The following is a 24,678-nucleotide window of genomic DNA, read 5'->3' as shown; positions in this document are numbered from 1 at the left end:
TAATATTAATTGACAGATTACAAGGCAGCTTCTGAATGATGGAGCAGAAGAAGTTGCTCCTACCCCTTTTGGAAGAAGACACTGCTTACTGTGCATAGCAAATGATGCTGCAGTGGATTGCGACATCCCCAGCGGGGATAGCAGTTATGCCACGTATAGGACTGGTTTAACCATGATGGCCCACAGTAATTATGTCAAATGAGATTGTTCCTGGGGTTCTTTAGCCTTTGTAGAAAAAAAATTAAAAGTCAGCAGCTACAAATACTGCAACTGTTGACTTTTAATAAACAGACACTCACCCGTTCTTTACTGGTCTTCGGGGTCTCCAGCATTCACATGTTTACTGTAGGTAGCTGGCTGTGACTCCCTGCAGCTTCACAACCAACTGTTCTTTGCTCTGTGCTTTGTAAATTATCCCGCAGTCTTCTGGGACCTGTGATAGGTCCCCGATGATTACAAGCGAAATGAGAACTTCCGGTGGATTGCCGCAGCAATCTGACCAGAAGTAGGAGCAGGTACCTGTCAAAACCTGCTTCCGACCCCCCTCCCCCCAAAAAAAACCACATCCAGAGAGTGCAAGGCAACTTCTTTGGGATGTTTAGGCTTAGGACCTAAGGAAGGCAACACAACGTCTTCATTCAGGTGAAAATCTGACACCACCTTAGGAAGAAAGGACAGATTAGGTCGGAGGACCACTTGTTCCTGTGGACCACCAAATAAGGCGAACGACAGGACAACGCCGCCAACTCAGAGACTCTGCGGGCAGAAGTGATAGCCACTAGGAAGGCAACCTTCTGCGACAAAGAAAGCAGAGAAATCTCCCTAAAACGGGGCTCTCTGCGGAGGAGCCAGATGATGCACCCCCTGAATGAAAGTGCGAATTAAACTATTAGCAGCCAATGGACGTTGGAAGTAAATAGCCAAGGCGGACACCTGGCCCTTGATAGTGCCCAACGCCAGGCGGCGCTCAAACCCTTTTGCAAAAAGACCAAAACCCTAGCTATAGAGAACAAGCGAGGGTGTAGCTACAGCAATTCACACCATGAAATGTACGATTTCCACATTAGAGAATAGATCTTCCTAGATGTTGACTTCCTGGCCTTCAAAAGGGTAGGAATCACCGAATCAGAGAGACCTCTATCCCTCAACACCTTGCTTTCAACAGCCAAGCCGTTAAAGCCAGCGACCGTAAAGCAGGATGTCAGATCGGTCCTTGAGATAGTAGTTCTTCCCACAGAGGAAGACGCCATGGAGGATCCACGACCAATTTTACCAGTTCTGCGTACCAGGACCACCGAGGCCAGTCTGGTGCCACCAGAATGACCGGAATGCCTTCCATTGCCACCCGGTGAAGAAACCTCGGCAGGAAAACAAGCGAGGGAAGGCATAGATCAGGCGATACTGACTCCAAGGGGGCACCAGAGCATCTGTGGCGTCGGCCAGAGGATCCCGAGACCTGGCCACAAACTGAACGTGAACTTTCCTGTTGAGACGAGACGCAAACAAATACACCTCCGGAGTCCCCCACTGGGCACACTTGATCCAACACCTGACGACTCAGGTAATCCACCTGCCAATTCACCACACCCAGGATATGGACTGCGGATAGAGGCGGAACATTGTGTTCCACCCACACCAGAATCTCAGTCACCTCCTTGGCCGTCAGGGCACCACTGGTGCCTCCTTGGTGATTGATGTATGCCACAGCCGTGGCATTGTCCGACTGAACCCAAACTGGAGAGCTGTGTAGCCGACTCGTCCAGTGAAGCAGGCAGAGCCTGATCGCTCTCAGCTCCATAATATTGATCGGCAAGGAAGACTCTTCCGTTGTCTAAGTTCCCTGGGCACAGAGCTTCCCCAGCACTCCACCCCAGCCTGACAGGCTGGCGTCCGTGGTGACCACCGGCCAAAACACCCGGCAGGAAGGACACAGGACAGGCGACTGGAGCCACCAAGAGAGTCGACTTCGTGAGATGGCTCAACCGAATTTTCAGGTCCAAGGACCGAGGATCTCTGTTCTATTTTGCCAGAATCTCTTTTTGCAACTGTCTCGTGTAAGACAGAGCAAACGGGACCACTTCGAAGGTCGAGACCTAAAGACCCAGGGCCCTCATGCAAGCCCACAATGAGGACTGATCGGTCTCTATCAGCAACCGGACCGCGCTTTGCAGCTTCTGAAGCTTGTCCAAGGGAAGGGAGACTCTCGCCAAAGCAGAGTCGAGGATCAGCCCCACATAAGTGACCCGCACGGACGGTGTCAGGGCAGATTTGTGGAAATTGATCGTCCACCTGAATTCCTGAAGGGTCTGAATGGTGATGAAGACGTTGTTCAGCAGATCCGAATTGGAGATATCCCACAATAGAGATACCTCATTGACGTAACAAGGCCAGCACAGGGGTAGGACCTTGGTAAAAACTCTGGGAGCCGAGGCGAGACCAAAGGGTAATGCCACAAATTGAAAGTGCTCCTCTGCCACCGCAAAGCAGACGAATCGCTGGTGTCCCTCGAACACGGGGACGTGGAGATACGCATCTTTGAGATAGATGGAAGCCATAAAACCCCCCTGATTCAAAGATGCCACCACCGACCGAATGGACTCCATTTGAAACTTCTGCACCCGCACAAAGTGGTTCAGAGCCTTAAGGTCCAGGATTGGACGCACTTTGCCCTCCTTTCTGGGCACCATGGACAGGTTTGAATAGAAACCTTGAGAGCGTTCCTGCGGAGGAACCGGCACAATCATCCCTTGAGCCAGGAGATCTCGCACAGCCTCCCACAGATCCCTCAAACGCTCCGGAGACAGGTAAAGATTCGACTGAAAGAACCTGTCCCCTGGCCGGGACCAGAATTCGATCTTGTACCCGGAGCAAATAAGTTCACAAACCCAATCGTCCTGAATGAAGGAAGTCAAGGGTTTTTGAAAGAAGCGCAGACGTCCCCCCCCCCCCCACCCCTGAGATGGGTGAGGGTGTCCCTACATGCTGAAGAGCGCCCCGGAGGCATGAAAAAAACGTTTATGAGCAGAAAAGGAGGGACCCGGTTTAGTACTTAGTACTCTTCCCGCCAGTCGGGCCCTTGATTAACTCATCCAATGAGTCACCAAACAATCTGTCTCCCAGAAAGGGCAGATAAGCTAGGGCTTTCTTAGAAGCTTGGTCAGCCGACCAGCTCTTCAACCAAACCATGCATCTTTAAGCAATGCCCACGGCCAAAACCCTGGCCACCAGGGAAGCTGCATCCAAAGACGCAATACACAGGAACACCAGAGCCTGGATCACCTAGTCCAACAGTTCCAGAGGAACAGTCTCGGGGTCTAAAGACTCCCGCAATCCCCTAATCCATTCAGTCACCGTTTGTGAGACTAACAAAAGACACAAAAAACGGTTTCAAAATGGAACCCGCCAGCACGTGAAGATGGCAGGAAAGAGATTCCACTCACCTGTCCACTGGATCCGTAAAAACTGGGGAATCATCTATAGGCACAAGGGTATTTGTTTAATCTGGAAACTGGATGGTCCACTTCAGGTGGCACCGTCCAATGGTTGGAGACCTTTTAAGCAAAAGGGTGCCGGCGTTTAAAGCGTTTTGGCACCACTAACACGTGCTTAACGAGCCCTCATTGGTCATTCACAATATCGTGAAACGTGTCAGGACAAGGGAAAACACTGTCAGCTTTTGGAGACTTTTGAGAGCCAAAAGCCACCCGCGTTCCTGCCGGCGTAGGCTCATCAGCCAATTTTAAAGTGTCCCGTACTGAAATAATCAGGGCTTCCACTAAGTGCGTTCCCTCACTGCAGCTAACGACAGGTCCTCTTCAACATCTGACTGCGATGACAGCGACCCCTCAGGTAGGGGGGCGTCCGGGGTGACCCAATCAGCCTCTGAATAAGAGGACACCTCCATAGATGGAGAAGGAAGCGGCCGTTTTCGGCTATCAACCTTTTTTCATGACTAAATCAACTTTAAATCACCAGGCTTTCCAGGGCTGCTGAAATCGCGGCCAGCGACTGTGATCCAGACTGTCAAGGAGTCGCACAGAGTGGGTCTGAGGGTGATTTTACAGTTTGGGACTCCATAAAGCAATTTGCAAAAAAGTACTTTCGCTTTAAGTGAGCCGATCGCAGTACCCACCACCGATCGCGGCGGTCTGCAGGGAACCCCTTTAAACTAAACTGACAGCAGAAAGTGCAGGAATATGCCCGCAGGGACCCCAAGTACTGTACCACCTCAGACAAACCGTCCTCATGATTCTTCCAGCAGCATTGAGAGAAAAACAGGAAGTGATAAAGCCTGAGGAAGGTCACACTGCTCAGCATAGCACAAGGGCTCCACAAAGATGGATGCCCATACATATCAGTAGGAAGCTACAGGGAAAAGGGCTGCCCCATAAAAGTCTATGGGGAAAAATTCACATTGCCCACACTTAAGATGGCGGCGTCCACGGTGAACCATGCGGCCAGGGACCAACACATGAAGGCCTCCAGGAACCACAACAGGGACCAACAAGCCCAAGGTACCATGTCACCCCCCCAGGGGGCCAGGTGCTCCAGACACAGCAACCGCAGGGACAGGGAAAGGGGGAGGGTAGGACACACAGACCGGAAAACCGGGAGGCCAGGGGGCTCTTTTGGGAGGCACAAATCCCATTCCCGCCCAAGGCAAGGGGGGGGGGCACATTTACTCACCATACCATAAACCTGGTGGGCTCGGTTCCGGGCAGATTGCCTCCCACCCGAAGTGGGGGTGCTGCCAGCCGAGGGGTACTGTCAGGGCCCAGATTCAAACCCAGGTCCTCAGTTGTTTCTGGCAGTGCTTCTTCTTGCTGAGCTATCCAGCAACTGATATCTATGCATTCTAGATCTATGTGGTGACCGTGACCTAGACCTTGTCCAGTTTCCTGTCTAGTTCCTTGCCCAGCCTCCTGTGAACTCTGAACCTTTGGCCACTCCTTTGAACTTCCTATTTAAGCCTGATCTTAAAACTTCTTGATGCCAGATTATTGTGCTTTTGCCAAGATCTAACTTAGTGTGCTTCATCCTCCCAAATCTTCTACTTGTGTACCGACCTCCAGCTACGTTCCAGGACTACGCCTCTGCTGCCATTTTGCTCTTCACTGCTTGTGTACTGATCTTTGGCTAAGACTACGACTACTCTTCTGCTTGTCCCCTCACTCCGGCTGATCTCTTGTGTACTAGACCCTGCTTGATGACCACGGTTGTGCTGCTTCCTGTGACTGGACTCTGAGCCTGACCCAGTAATCGTGACAGGTACGCTGCGACTCAGGGCGTTCCAGGTCGTCATGTCCCGGCGAGGCATGCGCTCGCAGGCTCGTCCCCATCCAGGAAGGGGGCGCCATTATGGCTAGGCCTAGTGCGGAACTATAACCTGCTCACACTCGTAGGCCAGACTGGGGGGACCATAAGGATCTAGATTATCCAGTGCGAAGCAACAGCCGGCATCGTTGCTTGTAGATCACCAGGGAACTTCTTCCCTGAACGCTAGCTAGCGAGTAAAGAGAAATAAAAAGAAAATATTCTGAAAAAAATAAAAAAACTGAGACCGGAGTCCCAGCAAAAAACCTAGGTCCTACTCAAACAAATTGATGTGCTGGGCTGTGGCAGTGGGGGTTATGCCAGGAGGGACAGCCCAGTGGGCGTGTACATGTTAAAAGTTTTGTACTAACGCACTGCCTAGACTACTTCTGTAGATGGCAGCATAACCCATTCAGCTCATGGAGATGAGGCTGCGTCTATTAATGGACGATAGAGAAATAAGTATTTGATCCTCCACCGTCCAACAATAATTCTGCCTCCCACAGACTGGCTATAGTATGTGCTCATGTGGTATACAAATTAGTCCTATCAATGTAAGATGATGCTCCTAACTCATTATGTGTATAAAAGACACCTATACACAGAATCTCTTTCTTTGATTCAAACCCACCAACATGGGCAAGACCAAAGAGCTGTCAAAGGAAGTCAGGGACAAAAATGTAGACCTGCACAAGGCTGGAATGGGCTACAAGACAATCAGCAAGACGTTTGGGGAGAAGGAGACAACTGTTGGAGTGATAATTCACAAATAGAAGAAATACAATATAACCATTAAGAATTAAAATCCTGCAGCGCCCACAAGGTCTCCCTCCTCAACAAGGCACATGTACAGGCCCATCTGAAGTTTGCCAGTGAACATCTACATGATTCAGAGAAGGATTGGGAGAAAGTGTTGTGGTCAGATGAGACCAAAATTAAGCTTTTTGGCATTAACTCAACTCCCTGTGTTTGGAGGAAGAAAAATTATGACATTGACCCTAAGAACCCCATCCCCCTACAGTCAAGTAGGGAGGTGGAATCATTATGCTTTGGGGCTGTTTCTCTGCTAAAGGTATAGGCTGACTGCCACATTGAGGAGCCAATGGACCGGTCCATGTATTGTAAAATCTTTGATGAGAACCTTTTTCCCTCAACCAGAACACTGAAGACCCAAAACATACCGCCAAGGCAATAATGCAGTGGCTCAAGAAGAAGCACATTAAAGTCATGGAGTGAATTAGCCACTCTCCAGACCTTAATCCTATAGAAAATGTATGGAAGGAGCTGAAACTTCGAGTTGCCAAGCAACAGCCAAGAAACCTTAAGGATTTAGAGAAGATCTGTAAAGAGTGGAGCAAAATCCCTCCTGAGACGTGTGCAAACCTGGTAACCAGCTACAAGAAACATCTTACCTCTGTGCTTGCCAACAAGGGTTTCTCCACCAAGTATTAAGTCAAGTTTTGCTTGGGAATCAAATACTTATTTTACTCACTGAACAGCAACTCAATTTATAACATTTGTATTGTGTTTTTTTTTCTGGATTTTTGGATGATAGTCTGTCTCTATTATTTAAAATTCACCTATGATAAAAATTATAGACCCTTCATTTCTTTGTGAGTTTGCTAACCTACAAAATCTGCAGGGGATTAAATAATTATTTTCCCCACTGTAAATATATTAAAGTTTTGTTTTGGGGATTACTGTTTGGGGTTGACTGACACTTTCATAGTTTGCAATCGACATTGTAGTTTAAAGGCATCCATTTGCTGTTTTTGAACATTAAACATTCCATAATAAAGGGAAATACCCTTAAACTTCTTTGCACTGCTCAGGTTCAATGTTTTGTGGCTTTCTGCTATTGTTCCTTCATGTGTTGCTCTTGGATACAAGTGAATAGCAGCTCTGTCATCAATTCCATCTTTGGATGTCGATAGCTTACAACATTTTTGCAGATAATTGATCAGAGAGGTGCCAATTTCATTCTGCTGTGATTTTTGGGGTAATTAGCAACCTCTTAGAGTCAATTTTTGACCATTATTTATACAACAGGACTTCAGTATTTCCACTAACCTACACACACTCACATTCTGCATCTTGTTTGTTCACTTTCATACTACAGTATCAAAGTGCTGTTTCTTCTTTTGTTGAAGGACACTTTTGTAAGCTGGTCAAAGTTGTTTTCACAAGAGTTCCTGATGGTTCTTTTTTTTTTTTGCATGAGCAGCTAAAAGCCAAACATTCATCCCTTCCTTGACCATGAGTCCTGCAACCACCGATTTTTCATCTCTTAATTTACAAAATGCTAATTGGAAATCAACTTTTGCAGCTGTATTTGAAATTGAGCTTTATTTCAAGGTTCACTCCTATTTCAAATAGTGTTGCTGTCATTTTTTTGTACTACCATAATATTTAAATGAAATAGGTCCCTAAAATAACGGTGGCTAGTAGGAAGTACTCCTATGCTGTAGATATACACATTTTCTTTTTACCCTACTCCTAAGAAACCTTGAAGTTCTGGCGTGTGCTATACGCTAATGACCCAATTTCAGGCTGACTCATGTTATTAGTCATTCCCAAATCTTTTATACAAGTAGAAATAAGCAGATCAAATTTCTATAGCATCTTGGCAGAGAAATTTCGGGATGGTGGGTATTTCACCTGTCATTTTAAAAGGAAATATGCTGCAAAAGTCAGTGCATTACATTTCAGTGTTAGTAGTTCTAAGTCCAGGACTTTTTGCAGTGAAAACAATGAAAATTGCATAAGTATCTTCTTAACCTTGAACCCATCCACTTTTATTCTTACTTTACACTCTTAATGCTTGATATTTCCCCCCTTAACACAAAACCTAATCTTAATGCCCAACTCTAACCAAAACTTATTTTTATACTTTTGATGGTGGGGGGGGTTAGAATCTCTGTGAGATTTTCATTTCTGTGCCTCCTTTGGTGAGATGCACCCCGCATCCTATTCCAATTATACTTTTTAACAGGGACAGAAGTGAGAGGTAAGATTTGGCTGCAGTAGCACTTTAATCCTTTATTAAATAGTCACTCTTAGCTAGAATAATCTTTAAAACTTTACCCAACACTCATAGGCCTTGTTTACATGGGAAGCAAAGGGTGGTGAAAACAGGCAGTTACTCCACTTTTACCACCCCGAACACTCATGGGCAAGTTAACATTGCTAGTCTGTATAGATTGCCATGGTGACATTTAGCAAGTAAATGGGAGCGCACCGCAAGCGTGATACAACCTTGAAGGTGGTGAACTCCGTGCTAAGGAAATAAATGCGTAATAAATAAATAGGCGGCGGCCTTCCTAGACTATAGCCAAAGGCTATGTAAAATGGAAAGGTAAGGTAGGGGAATGGCGCTGCCTGCTGGTGATATGTAGGGGTAGGTATAGGTGTATAAATTGAATATCAGAGTATACTATATAGACAATAAATTAAATAAATAAATATATACTATGTAATAATAAATAAAGTGAAGTGCAGTACAGGTGCAATAAATAAATTGATACATATGTAAAAAAGGGTAAAAATGCACACAAAATTAATAATATTAATAATATGTATATCACAAAAGTGATAAGGTGCAAAATGGTGAGAGATGACAATAGTGGCAACGTGCACAAAATCAACCAAAAGGTACAATAAAGTGATAGGTGCACTAAAAGTGACAAAGTGTCAACTGGCAAAAAAGTCAATATGCCAGTACACAACTTTGTGTGCATTTTACCCTTTTTTACATATTTATCAAATTTATTTATTGCACCTGTACTGCACTTCACTTTATTTATTATTACATAGTATATATTTATTTAATTAATTTATTCTCTATATAGTATACTCTGATATTCAATTTATACACCTATACCTACCCCTACATATCACCAGCAGGCAGCGCCATTCCCCTACCTTTACCTTTCCATGATACAACCTTGTCTAAAAGCGCTGCGGGATTTTCCCCCCTAAAAGGCATTCAAGAGGTGGTACATCGCCTCCCAACTGGCTATCAACCAGCCCAAAAAAGGCCACATTTTGCTAGCTGGAAGCTAAAGAATAGGAAATTTGAGTGTAGAGTGAAAAACAATTTTGCTTTTGACTTCTGGTGATTGCTTGTGTTTTCAGTGGTTTTCTTCTTTGGGGTCTTTGCTAGCAGCTTTTTGAACACCTTTTTCTGTCACTTTGTAAATAGCATTTTTTTCTTTCCTTCCTTCCTTCAGTCTGCTAATTAAGGGGGAGTGGTTATACAACTTTCTGTAGGACTCACTCTGAGCTTGTTCATCCTTAAGTTTGCCCACTGTTTGCCTGCTGGAACTTTCACTAAGTGGGAAATTTGACCAAGTGGTGAGTTACAAACCGGAGTTGAAAACAGGAGATTAAGACAGGAGTCTTCTAGCCAGTAAGTAACATCTGAAATTTCCTGTTAGGAATATTAATTTTGTAACTTGGATAATGAGTGCTAGCAAGGCTGAAGGTTTTGTGCAGTGCACAGGGTGCTGCACTTATACAGTAAAGGAGCAACAGCTTCAGGATGGATACCGCCGTTGCCCTTCTGGAAGCTCACAGGGATCTAGAGGAGCAAATTGCAACACTGGGCAGAACTGTCAACCTTGAAAGGGGTCCTCTGCTCACTGAGAAGATGGTAAGTAGGGTTGCTGTGGACAGTGGAGGGGTAAGTCAGGATTACCAGGTACCCTGATAAAGTCACGTGACATGTGATGTAACACGTAGGGCGAAGTCTGTAGGAGGGAGGAACAGGAGTGATTTCATACTAGGAAAAGCAGCATTTTAAGCATAAAGCAACTTTTAAGCATTAGTATATTTATATTTTTATATTTAAATTTAAGCATTATTATTATTATAATAATAATAGGTATTAAGCACTATTGGGCTATCCTCTATGTCCCCACATGGTATATGAGTGCACCCCAGTATATGGCCCACACGTTCTTAAAAGGAACCACAACCCCATACTTAGGAGGAAGATCTAAGTGAAGAATACTCTGGTGAATGGGAGACCTTACTACAGAGTACCCTGGGATCTTGGACTACCAACCTGACCACAGAGAAGGGAGCTGGAAATTACTGCACATGCATGTATGCTACATTATTGAGGTGAGGGCACTGAGAGCACTGAGGTGATTGGGGAAGAGGCTTGAAGATTTTTGTAAAGAATAAGTCACGTTTTTTTCACGTTATAAACTGAAATACCATTGTTTCCATTATTGGATCATTGTTATTCACTATTTATTGTTTAGTACATGTGCAGCTGTGGTCAAAAGCTCTGAAAATGACAAATATTTTCACAAAAGTCTTTTGCCTCTGTTTTTATGATGGTCATTTTCATACAGTATACTCCCGAATGTCATGAAGAGTGATTAGATGAATTGCAAAGTCCCTCTTTGCCATGAAAATGAACTTAATCCCATAAAAACATTTCCACTGCATTTGTAAAGAAGGCTTTAGGGCACCCAAGAAAGTCCAGCAAGTACCAGGACCGTCGCCACAAGTTAATTAATCTGCGGGATCAGGGCACCACCAGTGTAGAGCTTGCTCAGGAATGGCAGCAGGCAGGTGTGCGTGCAACTGCATGTACAGTGAGGTGAAGACTTTTGGAGGATGGTCTGGTGTCAAGAAGGGCAGCAAAGAAGCCACTACTCTCCAGTAAAAACATCAGGGACAGACTGATATTCTGCAAAAGGTACAGAGCTTGGACTGCTGAGCACTGGGGTAAAGTAATTTTCTCTGATGAATTCCCTTTCTGATTGTTTGGGGCATCCAGTAAAAACCTTGTCTAGAGAAAAAAAGGTGAGCACTACCATCATTCCTGTGTCATGCCCACAGTAAAGCATCCTGAGACCATCCATGTGTGGGGTTGCTTCTCAGCCAAGGGAGTGGGCTCACTCACAATTTTTTGTAACACAGCCATGAATAAAGAATGGTAATAAAAACACCCTCCGAGAGCAACTTCTCACAACCATCCAAGAACAGTTTGGTGATGAACAAAGCCTTTTCCAACATGATGGAGCACCTTGCCATAAGGCAAAAGTAATAACTGAGATCGAGATGGCCAGGAAAATCCCCAGACCCTAATCCCATTAAAACTTGTGGTCAATTCTCAAGAGGCAGGTGAACAAACCCCCCCAGAAATTCTGAGCTAATTTTCCAAGAATGAGGGCTGCTCTCCAAGATTTAGACTGGGAGGGAAGATTGGCATTGATGAACACAGAGCAGAAATGGGAATTCTTCATGAATGTGAACTCACTTCAAAATATATATATATAATTTATTCTCTCCTGAGAAGAGGAGATTAAGGGCCATATGATCAACATGTATAAATACGTAAGTGGTCCATATAGTGAACTTGATGTTTTGTTATTCATTTTAAGGTCATCATATGGTACAAGGGGGCACTCTTTAGGTCCGGAGGAAAAGAGATTTAATCTCCAAATATGGAAAGGCTTATTCACAGCAAGAGCTGTGAAAATGTGGAATAGACTCCCTCAAGAGCTTGTTCTGTCCAGGTCAGTAGATTGCTTTAAAAAGGCCTGGACTCTTTCCTAAATGTACATAATATAACTGGATACAAACATTTATAGGTAAAGTTGATCCATGGAACATTTGATTGCCTCTTGGGGGATGAGGAAGGAATTTTTTCCCCTGCTGGAGCAAATTGAATTATGCTTTTTGCCTTCCTCTAGATCAGGGGTCTCAAAATGGTGGCCCTGCAGCTTTTGCGTAACTACAAGTCCCATCATGCCTCTGCCTATGGAAGTCATTCTTGTAACTGTCAGCTTTGCAATGCCTCATGAGAAATGTAGTTTTGCAGCAGCTGCAGGGCCACCAGTCTGAGACCCCTGCTCTAGATCAACTGTGGGTATGGGATTGTGTATATAGGATTTTAATTTTTTTTCCCCCAGACTATGTAACTATGTAGCAATCAACCACGTGGACAACTCACTGTCCTTTTAAATAGGAGCTATTGGCTCCTACCACTCCCATGCCCAAAATGGGAGCCCTTCCAGCCTTTGCCTTGACCTGGTCCTGCAGTCATCACTCTATGATCTGCAGCATACTGTTGAATACTGTTCAGTAGTTCATCAAAATTACTGACATGGATTTAACCAATTTAAGCCCCCCTCCCCATGCAAAAAAAAGTATTTGGCGCTAGATCCATGTTGTCCCATGTGAAACACTACCTGCACCAAGACATTTGTGCCAAAAAAAAAAAAAAACAATACTAGCACTGAGGAAGGAAAAACAAGGGAGAGAGGAAAAAGGAAAAAAATATGGAGGGCACAGGGGTGGTGTGATGTAAGCATTCTAAATCTAATAGAGGGTGCAACCCCTTCCTGGATTATCCCCATCAGTCCATTCCTGATGCTCATCAGAGAAAGGTGGAAAACTCCGCAGAGGATTTAAAATAATTCAAATAGAAAGAATGCCCTTGGGAAAGGTTCCTGATTCCTCTCCTCTCGAAATATCAATTATTAAAATGATTTAGTTCAATTCAGCTCACACCTACTCTGCAACTGTCAGAACCTGGTCAGACCTTCAATGTCTCACTATGATTGTACATGCTGCCATCAGAAGATGTCACGAGGGATCTTTTTTATTGGAATTTAATGAGTTAATTAACGTCACTAGCCTGGGAGGGTCTGGGGAGCGAGCGCGCGCCGCCGGAGGCGCGCTCCCACTCCCGCGCGGTCACGGACCCCCCCGCGCGTGTGACCGGCGGACCCGATGTCCGCCGCTCACTCGGCGATCGTCGGGGGAGAGGGAGAAAGTCAGGCAGCTAGTGTAAACAAGCTGCCTGTCATTCTCCTCGGTGTTAAAACACTGATCAGACAGATCTACTATGTAGATCTGTTGATCAGTGTCCTTTCACCTCAAGCCACAGCCAATCACAGTAGAAAGCACGCCCCTAGGGACACACACAGCCCCTCCCTCCCAAATAAAGTTAACCCCTTCACTACCAGTGTATTTTTACAGTAACAGTGCATATATATAGCACTGATTACTGTAGAAATGTCACTGGTAACCCCAAAAGTGTCAAAAATTTCAGTCAAGGGTCCGATCTGTCCGCCGCAATGTCGCAGTACCGCAAAAAAAAAAAAAAAAAATCGCAGATCGCCGCCATTACGCGTTAAAAAAAAAAACAACAAAAATGACAAAAATCTTTCCCTTTGTTAGTAAACGCGATAACTTTTGCGCAAACCAATAAAAATACGCTTTTTGCGATTTTTTTTTACCAAACATAGGTAGGATAAAACAAATTGGCCGAAAATGTTAAAAAATTTTGATTTTTACATTTTTTTTGGGGAATTTCATATAAAAAAAATGTGAAAAATATTGTTATTTTTGCAAAATTTACGCTCTTTTTTTGTTTATAGCGCAAAAAGTAAAAATCGCACAGGTGATCAAATACCACCAAAAGAAAGCTCTGTTTGTGGGAAAAAAAGGACGTCAAATTCGTTTAGGTACAGCGTTGCACGACCGCGCAATTGTCCGTTAAAGTCACGCAGTGCCGAATCGCAAAATACCCCCTGGTCGTTTAGCAGGAAAATCCTCCGGGGCTTAAGTGGTTAAATAGTGGATTATGTGGTATGTTTTGAAAAAGCTCCACTGCGCCTTCCTATTCCATTGGTATAGAGAGGTTACGACTACAGCTGAAAGGTTGTATGTTGTGAGGTTGATAGTGATTTGTAATTTGTTAACCACTTAAGCCCCGGAAGATTTTACGATTCGGCACTGCGTGACTTTAACGGACAATTGCGTGGTCGTGCGACGCTGTACCTAAACGAATTTGACGTCCTTTTTTTCCCACAAATAGAGTTTTCTTTGGTGGTATTTGATCACCTGTGCAATTTTTTGATCATGCGCTATTATCAAAAAAAGAGCGACAATTTTGCAAAAATAACAATATTTTTCACATTTTTTTTATGAAATCCCCCCCCCAAAAAAAAAATGTAAAAATCAAAATTTTTTTACATTTTTGGCCAATTTGTTTTCTGCTACATATGTTTGGTAAAATAAATCACAATAAGCGTATTTTGATTAGTTTGCGCAAAAGTTATTGCGTTTACTAACTAAGGGAAAGATTTTTGTCATTTTTGTTGTTTTTTTAACGAGTAATGGCGGCGATCTGCGATTTTTTTTGCGGTACTGCGACATTGTGGCGGACAGATCAGACCCTTGACTAACATTTTTGACACTTTTGGGGGTACCAGTGACATTACTACAGTAATCAGTGCTATACATATGCACTGTTACTGTAAAAATGACACTGGCAGCGAAGGGGTTAACTTTATTAGAGACTATGTGTGTCCCTAGGGGCGTGCTTCTAACTGTGCAGGGATGTGGCTGTGTGTGTTAACAGCACAGATCAACGGTCCTACATAGCAGGACCGTTAGATCAGTGCTTTTACACAGGGAAGAATGACAGGCGGCTTTGTTTACATTAGCCGCCTGCCTTTCTCCCTTCACAGCGGACGATCGCGAGTGACCGGGGACATCGGGTCCGCCGGTCACACGCACGGAGGTCTCCGTGAACGAGCCGAGGCGGGAGCGTGCCTCCGGCGGTGCGCGCCCGCCCGCTATTGGCTCCCAGGCTAGTGACGTATATATACGTCACTTTGCCTGGCCGGGGCTGACCGCCGCAGTAAATAGTCGTGCGGCGGTCAGCAATCGGTTAAATAACAGTTGTGTTGGTCAAATGTATGCAACTTTCAACTCAAACGCCAAATGTGGATATGACAACAAGCAAACATCATGACTTTGCATATATACATCATCATTGCTTTACATATATATTGTAAATTCACATCAGTCCCTGCCTTTAAGGAGATTACAATCTAAGTTCCCTAACTCACATTAATACATATACTATTTAGATAGGAGCTAGTTAACCTACCAAAATGTCTTTGGAGTGTGGGAGGAATCCGGAGTACCCGGAGAAAACCCACGCAGGCACAGAGAGAACATGCAAACTCTGTGCAGGCAGTGCCGTGGTCCGGAAAGTTAATGTTATTCAATAAATAATGCAACTAAATTTAAGTCTAAAAGTTACCAAAGTGTACCTTAATAGGATTTCTGCATAATGTACTACAACAAGTCACTTGGACTGTATTTCTGGTGTAACTTCTTCCCTCTTTGCTTTCTGTATCAAAATTTCTAAAGTTTGCAAAAAAAAGCCAGTTAAAAGCTTCAGCTAGCACTGCAAAAAACAAAAAAAAAAAAACAACTATATATACAGTATCTCACAAAAGTGAGTATACCCCTCACATTTTTGTAAATATTTTATTATCATTTCATGTGACAACACTAAAGAAATGACACTTTGCTACAAGTAGTGAGAGTACAGCTTGTATAACAGTGTAAATTTGCTGTCCCCTCAAAATAATTCAAACACACAGCCGATAATGTCTAAAATGCTGGAAACAAAAGTGAGTACACCCCTAAGTCAAAATGTCCAAATTGTGCCCAATTACCCATTTTCCCTCCCAGTGTCATGTGACTGGTTAGTGATACAAGTTCTCAGGTGTGAATGGGGAGCAGGTGTGTTAAATTTGGCGTTATCACTCTCACTCTCTCATATTGGTCACTGGAAGTTCAACATGACACCTCATGGCAGAGAATCTGAGAAAAAAAATTGTTGCTCTACATAAAGATGGCCTAGGCTATAAGAAGATTGCCAAGACCCTGAAATTGAGCTGCAGTATGGTGGCCAGGACCATACAGTTTAACAGAAAAGGTTCCACTCAGAACAGGCCTCGCCATGGTCGACCAAAGAAGTTGAGTGCACGTGCTCAGCGTCATATCCAGAGGTTATCTTTGGAAAATAGACATATGAGTGCTGCCAGGATTGCTGCAAAGGCTAAAGGAGTGGGGGGTCAGTCTGTCAGAGCTCAGACCATACGCCGCACAGTGCATCAAATTGGTCTGCATGGCTGTCATCACAGAAGAAAGCCTCTTCTTAAGATGATGCACAAGAAAGCCTGCAAACAGTTTGCTGAAGACAAGCAGCCTAAGGATATGGAATACTGGAACCATGTCCTGTGGTCCGATGAGACCAAGATAAATTATTAGGTTCAGATGGTGTCAAGTGTGTGTGGCGGCAACCAGGTGAGGAGTACAAAGACAAGTGTGTCTTGCCTACAGTCAAGCATGTTGGTGGGAGTGTCATGGTCTGGGGCTGCATGAGTGCTGCCGGCACTGGGGAACTACAGTTCCCATTGAGGGAACCATGAATGCCAAAATTTACTGTGACATACTGAAGCAGAGCATGATGCCCTCCCTACAGAGACTAGGCAGAAGGACAGTATTTCAACATAACAATCCCAAACACACCTTCAAAACGACCACTGCCTTGCTAAAGAACCTGAGGGTAAAGGTGATGGACTGGCCAAGCATGTCTCCAGACATAGAGGCATGGAGTATTTTTCCCATTGAGATCTGCTGTGTTTCCAAAGAGTTCCTTTAATTTTTTTGAGCAGTGTAAATAACACCTGGCCAATGCCCTTGGAAATTGGAAACTGCTATTTCAATGAGCTCCACTTACTTCTGGGTTCCACGCCAAGCAGCCGCACTTCTGCTTTTTGAACGCAGGAGGTCAACGGCTCAACACGGCCAACATTACAAGAATGCTTTGCATCTTCTGACTGAATATATTAGTTGTTCTCTGATAAGAAGAAGCGGAGAGGCAAGGCAGCGATGTCATACTCTGCACTCCATCCAAATCGAAAATGCTTTGCATTCATTCATAAAAATGCAAAGCATTCTCAGAATGACACCAACGTTGAGCGGCCGGGCCTACTGCGTTCAGTAGGCAGGAGTGCAGCATGGGACCTAGAAGCAATTGGAGATCATTGGAGTAGTGGTGTCTACTTCAGTGTTTTCCAGCTCCCAAGGGCATCGACTAGGTATGGTACATGCATAGTTACACTGGTTCAAGTTGGATTAATGTAACTATGTATAATATAGCCATACCCAGAGTTCTTCTTTAAGAGTTTCAAGACAGTTGCTGGTTTTTGAAGGTGCAAGCCTTGGGACTATCGGCCGTATCTGTCCTTCACTACTAGCTTTTCCACTGATCTATAGCAAGCATGTGCATGCCAGCTGTCAGAACTCTTAATAGACACATGTCTGTTCCAGGTAATGACTCACCTAATATAGGGACTACTGCTATGAAGCATGCACTTTTATAAACAGGCCAGCCATACTATCTCATATTTTTCTCCCCTGACAGGTTCACTTTTAAAGCAATGGCCAGGTGTCTTGGGGCTTATAAAGTGGCCCCTCAGAGTTTATTTACTTGAAAACACCAGTTAGTTGAATTTGCCTGGATCCACTGATCACTAGCATATGTCCCAAATCTGCTGATGAATAGAACTTGTCCAGAATCTGCTGATTAATTGACCCGCTTCCTGAGTGTTAAGGATTAGCTGTCCTGTACAAGAACTGAGCACTCACCACATTTAAGAATGATTTATTTTATACTCCTGTTAGAAAGCTAGCTTTTCATATATCTGTGAATTAACGTTGATGTAACAGAGTGTAAACTGTTTTACACTTATTAACTCATTAGGTTTCATCAACTGTTTATAGCATTGTGTATACAAAACATTTAAATGTTAATTTAGATTTAGTGTTGTGCTGGGTCTCTGTATTCGGTACAAAGGAACCATGCAATTTCCTTTTTCTAAATCTAATTAAAGGCATATAATGCCCTATAATAAAAACTGTGGTATCTATAAATTTCAGAAAATTATACTTATCGCACTTGTTTATGAAAAAAAATCCTACAAAGTCTCTACCTAACTGCAAAAATGCTATGCCCTGGCAAAAAAAAAAAAAAAACACAAAGCAAAAAAACAAAATCAACAGAAGTATATCTTTGTAATATTTGCCATGTTTAATCTCTCTAAAAATACAACTAAGTACAGTAAACTATCCTTCTACATAGGTTGTACCTGTTTATCTGAAGCTCTTTTTCTGTAGATCTTCTAAAAACACAAAGATCAAATTCTTTTTTTCTCAGCTCTAGTAGCAGGGGGCAGGAATCGGACATCACACACAGTGCAGAGCCAGAGTACAGAGTTCCCTAATATTTGAGTAGAGGGACACAGGCTTACATGCTTTTAGAAAAATACACAGAGCTAAGGCTATGTGCTGGAGGGGGGTGGGCCATCTCCTTGCAGGCTGATGTGTCTGGAATAACTGTCAGAAGTGACTCATGTCAGCAGAGAGGACAGATCGGAGAGGAGCCACGCTTGGTGCTTTGGATTTAGGCTAGTGCATGCTATAGCGGGATGTGCTTTGTTCATTTTTCAGTTCTAAAGGTTTTTACAACCAATTTAGGTGCTCAACGGCTTTCTGGCAGACCAACAAGTGTTTTCTGTACTTGCAGCATTTATAAAAAGACAAAACGTGGGGAAATGTGCATGTATTGCAAAAATGTACTGAAAATGTTTTTTCCTTTTTATTTTACCCCGAGAACCATTTACCTTTTGTCAGGAAGCCCTGTTGTGGACTAGTTTTTCATGCAACAGATAAATTCATAAACACACCCACTGCGGGGTTCTTGTGATCTTTCACATACAGAAAACCTTATGTACTGTCAAAACTAAGGTATTTCTCACAGCCTTCAGATTGAATCCTATGGTATGGAAGAGAGAGCGTTATACAGTAAGAGCTTCCTGAAGCAGCCTACCCACTCATTCCACATGTGCAAAGACATGAAGAAATCTTTCAGCAAAAGATTAGAGAGAATTCAGATTAATCTGCCTTGACATGGCTTCTGACTGTATTACAATTTTATCACAACTGCAGTGTTTGCTAACAGGATAAGCTGTTCATAGATTTGATAAACTTATTACCAAAAAAAACTATTTAACCTCTTTTGTGTCTGCATCTTAAACCCCTTTTTAACCAACTTCAACATCTTAAATGATTGTAAAGGAAACCATTTTATAAAAAAAAAAAAAAATAACAAACATGTAATACGCAAATGCCCTGTTAAGTGATTTTGTACAGAGCAGCCCCAATCCTACTCTTCTGGGGTTCCCTGCCGGTGCTCTGGGCCCCTCCCACATGCTGAGTGCCCCCATAGCAAGCTGCTTGCTATGGGGGTACTCGTGTGCTTGCTCCCAAGCCGCACTCTGTGTCATAAGACAAAGAGAGCGTGACTCAGACCCGCCCCACTGGTTGTGATTGACAGCAGCAGGAGCCAATGGCTCCTGCATCTCAGCCTATTAGGAGGGAGAAACCTGGGAGAACCTTGGGTCTTCTGAACATTGCTGGATTGAATTCGGGCTTAGGTAAGTATTAGGGGGTGCTGAGGGGGAAGCTGCACACTGAAGCTTTTTTACCTTCATACATAGAATGCTTGAAGGTAAAAAACCTTCAGCCTTTAGAGCCACTTTAGACCATATTAAGTTCCACATTTTTTTTTTTTTACTTTAGGGATAAGCGAAACAGATATCGGATGCTAAATTTACATATTTGCCATAAGATGGAGCTCTAGTCTCCTTTTCACATATTTGGCTACCTTAGCTTTCAGTTGTGCAAAATGAAGCTTGCGGTTTACAGAGCTCCTGTGGATCATAATTGCTTTGACTCATCCATGATCAGATAGCTTATTAGGAGGTTGTATTCAGACAAATGTTTATGTGACCATGGTCATTTGTTTTTGTCAGAAATGCTTCTCTCCCCGTTCCTTTGAAGTTTAGGTATGATGCGATTTCGGTGCATTATCACTGAACTCTTTTTAACACATGTGTGAATGAAAGTGCATGACAGATGACAAATACAGTAAGCAGGAATATTTTTTAATGCACCACGCCTTAACACACTGGTGTGAATGGGCTATATAAGTCATTGAAAATGCAAAAGCAGGTTGACGCAGCTTTAAGGGAGATCAAATGCATTTCATATGGATGTGAATTGCAGGTCAAATACATCTGTCAACTGTGAATAATATCAGAAATGTATTAAACTTATATCAATTATAAGCAACATATATCAAATATAAGCGAATATGCCCAAAATCAAGCTATATTTGCCCACTGACATGAGCACAAAGCTCTTCTATACAGGCTTAAAAGGGAGTGGCAAAGCAAGTGTGTGTAGAAAAAAAAATCTCTAATGCAGAGTTTACATAGTTTCATAGAAATACTACACATTTTTATAGCCATTTATATCCGGCAATAAGAATACCATATATGTGCAGTTTTTACATAATAGAGGACTGGTAACATTCAAAAGTAAATGGATACATCAGCGCAACATTAAGATACAATTGATTAAGGTTTGTAAAGACAGGTGTGAAATCAAAAGTTTGCAAACACAAATTGCAAATACAAAACTACTATTCAGATGGAATTTGGGGCTAATTTGCTAAAGATGAAAGGTTTCTTCACAGTAAAGACCCGTACACACGTACCGATCGTCGGCCGAACGATCGGCAGTCTTTTGTCCGAGGGCTGTCTTGTCTGTTGAAAAGTGCAAAAGACTGCACACGAATTTTGTCGGCCAACAACAGCCGACTGCAGAAGTGATGTCATGTGATGGTTAACTTTCCTTGTCTTTTTTCTTTTCTGAGCATGCCCAGTCTTGCAAATCTGCTGTCTGTCGGCCAAAATCTGTACTGACTGGCGAACAATCGGCCGTTCTGGTGTTGGCCAACAAAAATTTTAATGCCTGCACGACAGATTCTGTTCGGCCGAAAATGCGCTGTCGGCTGTCGGAAGCATCATACTAACAAGCCTACAATCGGCCGATCGGTCGTCGGCCGAATCTTTATGGCCGACAATCGGTACGTGTGTACGGGCCTTAAGAGTTGTGAAAAGGTGGAATAGACTCCCTCAAGAGCAGTTTCGGACTAGCTCAGTAGCTTGTAGAGCTGCACGATTCTGGATAAAATGAGAATCACGATTTTTTTGCTTAAAATAAAAATCACGATTCTCAGCGCAACATCCTCTTTTATATTCTGCAAAAAAATTGGACTAACTAATTGGACTAACGGTTAAGTTTTTTTAAAAAATTCATTAAATTAACCACTTTCATACAGAGCAGTTACACCCCCCTTCCCACCCAGACCAATTTTCAGCTTTCGGCGCTCTCACACTTTGAATGATAATTACTCAGTCATACAACGCTGTACCCAATCAAATTTTTTATCATTTTTTTCACACAAATAGAGCTTTCTTTTTTTAGTATTTAATCACCACTAGGTTTTTTTTTTTTTTTTTGCGATATAAGTGAAAAAATAGTGAAAACTTTGAAAAAAAAAAAACACATTTTGTTTTAGTTTCTATTATAAAATTTTGCAAATAAGTATTTTTTTCATAAATTTGGGCCAAAATTTATACTTCTACATATCTTTGGTAAAAATAACCCAAATTAGTGGTTATTATTTAGTCTGTGGGAAAGTTATAGAGTCTACAAACTATGGTGTCAATCATTGAAAATTGATCACACCTGATGTACCGACATTTCTTGAGGCCCTGAAATGTCAGGACAGTACAAAAACCCCAAATGACCCCTTTTTGGAAAGTAGACATTCCAGGGTATTTAGTAAGAGGCATGGTGAGTTTTTTGAAGTTGTAATTTTTTCCCACAATTCTTGGGAATATTAAGAAATCTTTTTTTTTTTTTCTTTTTTACACAAAAATTGTCATAACAACAAGTTATTTCTCACACACAGTATATGCATACTTGCAATTACACCCCAAAACAAATTCTGCTACTCCTGCTGAGTATGGCGATACCACATGTGTGAGACTTTTACACAGCCTGGCCACATACAGAGGCCCAACATGCAAGGAGCACCGTCAGGTGTTCTAGGAGCATAAATTACACATATAATTTCCTAACGACCTATCACACTTTTGAAGGCCCTGGAGCACCAGGACAATGGAATTACCCACAAAATGACCCCATTTTGGAAAGTAAAACACCCCAATGTATATTCTATGAGGCATAATGAGTCTTTTGAACATGTCATTTTTTTTTTCCACAAGTTTTTGGAAAATGTGGAAAGAAAATGAAAACTTTGTCACAGCATAGCCACATACAGAGGCCCAACATGCAAGAAGCACCGTCAGGTGTTCTAGGAGCATAAATTACACATATAATTTCATTACAACCAATCACACTTTTGAAGGCCCTGGAACCCCAGGACAATGGAAACCCCCATAAAATGACCCCATTTTGGAACGCAAACACCCAAACACATAATCTAGGAGGCATGGGCTGCAGATAGGTACTGATGTACTCTGATGGGCTTGCAGACAGGTACTAAGGTACACTGATTGGCTTCAGAAAGGTACTCGGGTACTCTGATGAGCTTCAGAGAGTCCCTTGGGTATTCGGATGGGCTAGAGACAGGTACACAGGTAATCTGATGGGGTGCAGATAGGTACTCGGGCACTCTGGGCTGGAGACAGGTACTTGGGTACTCCGATGACAGGCACTCGGGTACTCCGATGACAGGTACTCAAAGTACCTGTCATCAGAGTACCCGAGTACCTGTCATCAGAGTACCTGTCATCAGAGTACCCGAGTACATGTCATCAGAGTACCCGAGTACCTGTCATCAGAGTACCCGAGTGCCTGTCATTAGAGTAGCCGAGTGCCTGTCATCAGAGTACCCCAGTGCCTGTCATCAGAGTATCCCAGTACCTGCCATCAGAGTATCCCAGTACCTGCCATCAGAGTATCCCAGTACCTGTCATCAGAGTACCTGTCACCAGCCCATCAGAGTACCCGAGTACATGTCATCAGAGTACCCGAGTACATGTCATCAGAGTACCCGAGTACATGTCATCAGAGTACCCGAGTGCCTGTCATCAGAGTACCCGAGTGCCTGTCATTAGAGTAGCCGAGTGCCTGTCATCAGAGTACCCCAGTGCCTGTCATCAGAGTATCCCAGTACCTGTCATCAGAGTACCTGTCACCAGCCCATCAGAGTACCCGAGTACATGTCATCAAAGTACCCGAGTACCTGTCATCAGAGTACCCAAGTACCTGTCACCAGCCCATCAGAGTACCCGAGTACCTGTCATCAGAGTACCCGAGTACCTGTCACCAGCCCATCAGAGTACCCGAGTACTTGTCACCAGCCCATTAGAGTACCCGAGTCCCTGTCATCAGAGTACCTGATGGGCTGGTGATAGGTACTTGGGTACTCCGATGACAGGTGCTTGGGTACTCCTGATGACAGGTACTCGGGTACTCTGATGGGCTAGTGACAGGTACTTTGATGGGCTAGTGACAGGTCCTCTTTATTGGGGGGGGGGGGGCAATCAGTGTGTTTTGGGGTGCACTATGATCGGTAACTAGCTGTAACCACAATCTCCTCCTCACACAGGATCAGTGTGTGAGGAGGAGAACACGGTAACAGCTAGTTACCGTGTTCTCTGTTGACATTCTGTGACCGGCTGTGATTGGTAAAAAGCCAATTTCATTGGCTCTTTACCTAGATCGTGGATGGGCACTGTCAGAGGGACGAGCCTCGTCCCCAATCGCCGGGGGCGCGCATTGAGGAGAGAACGAGCGGCTCGTGCTGAGCCGCTCATGTGATCGGCTGTGATTGACACAGCCGATCACGTGGTAAACAGTCAATTTCATTGGCTGTTTACCTTGATTGGGGATGGGCTCAGTTTGAGGGACGAGCCTCATCCCTGATCGGGCTCAGTCCGAGGGACAAGCCTCATCCCTGATCACCGCGATGCGTGCCACCAGGGTCATATGACGGCCGCCCGGATCGACGAGCCCTTCCTGCCGGCGTCATTTTACAATGGCCCGGTATGAAAGTGGTTAATGAATTATGTATTTTTCCCCAAAAAACTGTGTTTGAAAGATTTCTGCGCAAATAAAGTGTGACATAAAAGATTGCAATGATCACCATTTCATTCTCAAGGGTCTCAAAAATATATATAATGTTTTAGGGGGTTCTAAGTAATTTTCTAGCAAAAAATACTGATTTTAACTTGTAAGCAACAAGTGTCAGAAAAAGGGTTAATCTCTAACAGGTTACACTGCCTTCACAGACAAAAGCTCATTCATTTGATCTAAAAGAACAAAATGATACATTGTAAAACATTGTGTTTATAGTTATCTGGCAGCCTTAACAAACATTTGCTGGAGGCTCTTTTTTTTTTTTACAGCTGGGAGTGAGCAGAGAACAGCTCTATATTAACCGAGGACATGCTGTTTTAAGATCGTGAGGGGGGGGGGGGGGGGGTGAATCGAGATCTCGATTTTTTTAACTATTATTCATACAGCTCTAGTAGATTGCTTTTAAAAAAAAAAGAACTGGATTCTTTCCTAAATGTACATAATAAAAATGGATAC

General features: G+C 43.5%; 1 protein-coding gene across 1 annotated transcript in view; it reads right to left on the bottom strand.

Annotated features, from left to right (window-relative positions):
* The window catches only part of IFT27 (intraflagellar transport 27), a 553,630-nt gene that overhangs the window by 9,588 nt on the left and 519,364 nt on the right, over positions 1 to 24,678 (bottom strand). The gene's annotated exons all lie outside the window — the stretch shown is intronic.

The sequence above is a fragment of the Pelophylax lessonae genome, assembly GCF_965119305.1.
Source record: "Pelophylax lessonae genome assembly, chromosome: 8".
Taxonomy (NCBI): Eukaryota; Metazoa; Chordata; class Amphibia; order Anura; family Ranidae; genus Pelophylax; species Pelophylax lessonae.
The sequence above is the reverse complement of the archived record's forward strand: the minus strand, read 5'-3'. Positions and strand labels throughout refer to the sequence as shown.